Genomic DNA, 5,622 nt, shown 5'->3' on the forward strand with positions numbered 1-5,622 from the left:
AGCAGGGCAATTCCATGGCCTTTCACATAAAGATAAACAGCAGCACATACAGACCTTCCTGGAAATAAGCAATACTTATATTCCTGAAGGGGTGAGTTCTGATTATGTCAGATTGACACTCTTTCTTTTTTGCCTAATGGGAAAGAAAAAAGGTGGTTACATGCTGAACCACTACTCTCTCTCACTTTATGGGAAGATCTAGATCGGAAGTTCCTTATTCAATTCTGTCCATCTAGGAAGACTGCATGCTTGAGGAGTGAGATCTTGAGTTTCAGACAGAAAGAATAAGAGAATCTCTAACAAGCTTGGGAGAGATTTAATGATATGCTCAGAAATTACCCTCACCATCATCAGTTCAACGATGTTCTTATTTATACTTTCATTGAGGGATTAGATAAACACACGAAGATTCTTTTGGATTCAGTAGCAGTGGATAGGCTCTTGAGAAGACGTATGAAGAATTGTACACATTGCTGAATCAGATTTCACAAGGGAATCTGACTGGCATGCTGATTCGAGGAGTGCTCCTAAGAAGGTTGCAGGGGTATTGAAGGTAGACTAGTTTACCGTATTGCAAGCACAGATCACAGAAACACAAAATCATATGATTACTTAGCTTAATAACATCAAGTTGGGGGTTACACAAATAGCAGCTACAACTAATGCAGTCCAAATGGCTAATTATTGGTGTGAGGTTTGTGGAAGTCGTGAGCCTATAGTAGATGCTTGTACGGCTAATCATGATTCTATCAACTATGTGGGAATGAAATTCATCAAGGAAAACAGAATTTTGGTAACACGTATAATCCTAACTAGAGGAACTATCCAAATTTCTCATAGGGAGAAAATCAGGTGCAGAATGCAAATCAGTATAAGTGGCCAGTGCAATCAAATCAACTGCTGACTTAGAATAATTAGGTGACTACTCAAGCTAGCAATATAGAGGAGTTACTGAAGAAGTTTATGGCTCAATAGACACAGTTTGCAGCAGAAATAAAGACTCAACAAGCACAGTTTGCAGCAGAATTAAAGAGTCAACAGTTGCTTACTAGATATCTGGAGTTGCAACTTGGTCAAATTGCAGGAGCACAAAATACAATACCTCAAGGAGAATTACCTAGCGATAAAGAGGCAAATCCAAAGTAGGTGAATGCAGTTACAATAAGGAGTGAGTTGCAAACCAAGGAGACGGTTCAAGAGCAGGATAGTCCCATAGCCACTAATGATGGTTCTAGAGATAATACAGAGAAAGAAGTGAAGAAAAAAGATACAAGTGATGAAATTCATGTGAAAAAAAAACTCTACCTTTACCCTTTCCTCAAAGGGAATGGAAGCATCAAAAGGAGGACAGTTACAAGAAGTTCTTAGATCTTCTAAAGTAGGTTCATTTAAATCTGGCTCTTGTTGACATTTTGCAGAGCGTTCCAAAATATGCAAAATACCTAAAGGATATAGTTGCAAATAAGAACCGATTGATCGAATATGCTACAGTCGCACTTACTGAGGAGTGCATGTCCAAAATTTAAAACAAATTTTCCACAAAACTAAAAGATCCAGGTAGTTTCACTTTGCAGATTACCATTGGACAGACCATTAGAGCTTGTGGATTATATGATTTGGGGGCTAGCATTAATCTTATGCACACATCTTGGTACCGGAAGATGGGTCTTGGGATTCCCAAACCCACTACTATTATTTTGCAATTGGAAGACAGGTCCCTTGCTAGGTCTAATGGTATTATCAAAGATGTCTTGGTGCAAGTGGGATCCTTAATCTTTTTGGTGGATTTTGTAATTCTTTACTTTGAAGCTGATCCTATTGTTCCATTTATTTTGGGACTACCTTTCTTAGCAATGGGATAGTCATTAATTAATGTAGAAATAGGGGAAATGACAATGAGAGCGCATAATAAATTGGAGGTTTTTGATGTGTATAAGGCGCTAAAATTACCAGCTATATATAAGGATTTTTCTACTATATTTGTTGTAGATGTTGAGTCTGATCAGAGGTTGTTATTATTAGATGATTCGTTAGAGCAAACTTTGATGGGTCATGATCTTTATGGAGATGTGTAAGAATTGGAATTGGTCTAAGTCATGAATTTGACGATGATTAAAACAAGGAAATTGCCTTTTGAGACATTGAATAGGCCAATTAGTCCATCGTCCAAAGCTTCAAATGATGAAGCTCCAAATTTGGAGCTTAAGGTTCTTCCTCCTTACTTGAAATATGTTTACCTTGGTGACAACTGTACCTTGCTTGTTATTTTGTCTGCAGGATTATCTGATATACAGGTACAGAAAGCAATAACAGTGTTGAAAAGGAGAAAGAAGGCAATCGGGTGAAAAATATCTGACATTACAGGAATAAATCCAGCTTTTTGCATGCACAAAATACATATAGAGGAAGGTTTCAAGCCAAGAGTTCAACAACAACGCAGGTTGAATCTGGTGATGAAAGACATAGTGCAGAAAGAGGTCATTAAGTGGCTCGATAATGGGATTATTTATCCTATTTCATACAGGAAGTGGGTAAGCCCAATACATTCTATCCCAAAGAAAGTTAGGATGATCGTGGTTACTAATAAAGCAAATAAGCTAATACCCACTCGTATGGTGACTGGATGGAGAATTTAAATCGACTATCGGATGTTGAATGAAGCTACAAGGAAGGACCACTACCCCATTCCATTTATTGATCAAATGTTAGATAGGTTGGCAGGGCAAAAGTACTATTATTTTCTTGATAGTTACTCAGGTTATAATCAAATCATCATTGCTCTGAGGTTCAAGAGAAGACGACTTTTACTTGACCATATGATACTTCTTCTTTCAGATACATACCTTTTGGCCTCTGTAATGTGCATGCAATGTTTTAGAGATGTATGATGGCAATCTTCTATGACATGGTGGAAGAATTTATCGAGGTATTCATGAGTGATTTCTCTATTTACAGTGATTCTATTGATAAAGGCTTAAAAAATTTAGATATAGTCTGAGCTCGATGTGAAGAGACAAATTTGGTGCTGAACTGGGAGAAGTGCCACTTTTTTGTAAAGAAAAGAATAGTCCTTGGCCATAAAGTGTCTTGTAGAGGAGTTGAAGTAGATTAGGGAAAAATTGAAGTGATTGAAAAGTTTCCATATCCAGTCACAGTGAATTCTTGGGGCATGCATGTTTCTACAGGCATTTTATTCAGGGTTTTACAAAGATTGCAAGCCCGATGTGCAAACTGTTAGAAAAAGAGGCCAAGTTCGATTTTTGGGCAGATTATCAAGAACCATTTGTGAAGCTGGAAAAGAAGCTGATTGAAGCTCCTATTCTGATCTCTCCATATTGGGAGTTGCCATTTGAATTGATGTGCGATGCTAGTGGCGTGGCTGTTGGAGCTATTTTGGGGTAAAGAAAAGACAAGGTATTTCACTCTATTTACTATGCTAGTAAAGTCTTGAACGATGCCCAAATAAATTATACAGTCACTGAAAAGGAGATGCTAGTGGTGGTTTATGCGTTTGATAAATATAGAGATTATTTGGTGGGCACAAAGGTTATTGTTCACACTAAACATGCGGCCATCAAATATTCCTTCAATAAAAAGAATGCAAAGCCTCGACTGATTTTGTGTATTTCACTATTACAAAAGTTTAATTTAGAGGTTCATGATCGTAAAAGAGCAAAAAATCAAGTGAAAGACTATTTGTCAAGGCGAGAAACTCATGATCATGTTTGTTGATAACTCTCTCTGCATTTGGGAAGAATTCCTAGATGAAAAATTATTGTCTATTAAGGAGTGTGAAGTTCCTTGGTATGCAGATGTTGTGAATTTGTTGGAAAGTAGCTTTTACCCTTCTGAAAGTACAATTCAATAGAGGAAGAAACTGTTGTATGATTCTCGTGCTTATATATGAGACGAGCCTTACCTTTTCAAGAAGGGTCTAGATGGAATTATACGAAGATGTGTTCCGAAAACTGAATTCACACAAGTGTTGCAGAAGTGTCATTCATCTCCCTGTGGTGGACATCATGGAGGTGAGAGAATAGCTTGAAAAGTGTTACAATCCAATTTCTTTTGGACTACATTATTTTGACATATGGTAGCTTTTGTAAAGATTTGTGATCAATGCCAAAGGTTGGGAACGATTTCAAGGCGTCATGAGATGCCCCTAAACAATATTCTAGAAGTAAAAGTATTCGATGTTTGAGGAATTGATTTTATAGGACCATTCCCACCATCAAATAATAATTTATAAATCATAGTGGCGGTTGATTACGTATCTAAATAGGTAAAAGATGCAGCTTGTCCTACTAATGATGAAAGAGTAGTGTTGAAGTTCGTGAAGAAGCAAATATTTTCCCAGTTTGGCACTCCAAGGGCTATAACTAGTGGTGGAGGTACGCACTTTATTAACACTTGGTTCAAGAATCTTTTAGTTAAATATGGTGTTAGGCATAAGGTGGTCCCTGTGTATCATCCACAAACGAGTGGATAAGTTGAGGTCTGCAACTAGGAAATAAAGCAAATACTGCAGAAGATGGTTAATGGGCAGCAAAAATATTGGGTCAAAAAGTTAGATGATGCATTATGGGCATACTGGACATCTTATAAGACGCCTATTGGTACTCCCCCATATCATTTGGTCTACGGTAAAGCATGTCATTTACCTGTTGAGCTTAAGCATCAAGCTTATTGGGTTGTTAAAAAGTTGAATCTGGAGATGAAAGCCGTGGGAAAAAAGAGATTATTGCAGCTCATTAAATTAGACGAATTTTACCTCAATGCTTATGAGAACGCAAGGCTTTACAAGGAGAAAACCAAGAGATAGCACGTTAGACAGATTCAAGATAGAGTGTTTAACTCGGACAACTTGTTTTGCTATTTAATTTGGGATTAAAGTTGTTTTCGGGCAAATTGCGGTCTAAGTGGTTTGGGCCTTTTGAAGTAGTACAAATGACACCTCATGGAGCAGTTGAATTGTGGAAAAAATAGAAGACTGAGAAGTTTCTAGTAAATGGACAATGTGTGAAACATTACTGGGCTGATCATGGAGACAAGCACAACATGTCCATCACTTTTGCTGAGGAGTGAGACTGAACTAAGTCGTGCCATGATGTAAAATACGATGCTATGTGGTAGGTAACCCATACTTATAATGTAATAGGTATTTTAATTTTTATTTGTAAATTCAAAAAAAAAAGAAAAATGCAAAAAAATTAGTCGTGCCACGACCAAAACTAAGGTGCTGAGTGGGAGGCAACCCACTTTTTCTTACAATGTTCGTTGTTTTTGTTTGAGATACAGGGATTTGCAAAGAAAAAATAAGGAGATTACCATATTTGATGGAAGAAATCAGGTTTGAAAAATTATATGTGTAAGTTAGGGTCCTCATCAAGTATGAAAAGACTTGAAATATGCACTGGAAATCTGAATTTCAGGAGTGGCACATCGCGGAACTGGTAAAATTGACAATTGTCAAATTCCAGTAAGGGTTTGTGATCCCATTGCGTCGTTCTGGTTCAAAAAATAAGGATTGTCATTTTCCAGTATGTTGACGCGAAACCACCGCATCATAATTTAGAGTAAATTCGGGAAAATGTTTCAATTTTTACCATCAACGTATAGCAG

General features: G+C 37.2%; 1 non-coding gene across 1 annotated transcript; it reads right to left on the reverse strand.

Moving 5' to 3' along the window:
• Positions 1 to 246: 246 nt before the first annotated feature.
• LOC124889212 lies at positions 247 to 353 on the reverse strand. The gene has a single exon (XR_007047821.1). It is a non-coding gene; the product is annotated as a small nucleolar RNA R71 (small nucleolar RNA).
• Positions 354 to 5,622: the final 5,269 nt, after the last annotated feature.

This window comes from Capsicum annuum, chromosome 11, assembly GCF_002878395.1.
Source record: "Capsicum annuum cultivar UCD-10X-F1 chromosome 11, UCD10Xv1.1, whole genome shotgun sequence".
In the NCBI taxonomy this organism is placed as follows: domain Eukaryota; kingdom Viridiplantae; phylum Streptophyta; class Magnoliopsida; order Solanales; family Solanaceae; genus Capsicum; species Capsicum annuum.